This window comes from Penaeus monodon, chromosome 15 (assembly GCF_015228065.2).
Source record: "Penaeus monodon isolate SGIC_2016 chromosome 15, NSTDA_Pmon_1, whole genome shotgun sequence".
Lineage (NCBI taxonomy): Eukaryota > Metazoa > Arthropoda > Malacostraca > Decapoda > Penaeidae > Penaeus > Penaeus monodon.
This window is the reverse complement of record NC_051400.1, coordinates 17036219-17036917: the sequence shown is the minus strand read 5'-3', so window position 1 is coordinate 17036917 and position 699 is coordinate 17036219.

Here is a 699-nt window from a genome sequence, read left to right as displayed (position 1 = left end):
TTGAGAAAGGGACATACTTTAGCTGTCTCCAATTTTCAAAATTTATCTTTGAAGTTTTCAAGTATAAAAATGCAGATTTAAAAATATACCCTATGTATGTATATTATTTGATATCAAGCATGAATCTCTCTGGTATGAATTATGTATACTTTTTACACCAATGAAATAATATCTGATAAAGTCAGCTGATCGCTCAACGTACATGATCTCAAGTATATAGAGAAGCCTGCAAGTCACAAAGTTGTTACTAGTTGGTACCATTATTTTGCACAAAGACTAATAAAACTGATGATTTTTTTCATCCTGCTGTGCTCCAGGTCTGAATTCTTAAATAGAGATTGATATTCAAGGAAAAAAATATTGTTGCACCTTCCTGTTTTTTTTCTTACTGTCTTTTCCCTATGAAAATTGTTTAAAGTACTTACATCAGCTCAATCTCTGTATGAGAATTTTAGCTCAATCTGAGAGTATTGTGTCATCACCAAGTGCCTCAAAATTATATGTAAGTCCAAATATGCCAATCCTAAAGCATAAGATTTACAATGGAATCAATTGTTGATATTCTATGCAGAGGCTAAGAGCTTGAATAATAAAATGTGGAATGGATTTATCTCTTCTTTCTTTGAAACCTTCTGTCTGTTCATATTGGTCACTGTAGTGTGTTTCCAACATGCATGTTTAGGGCATTTATTTTTTGGC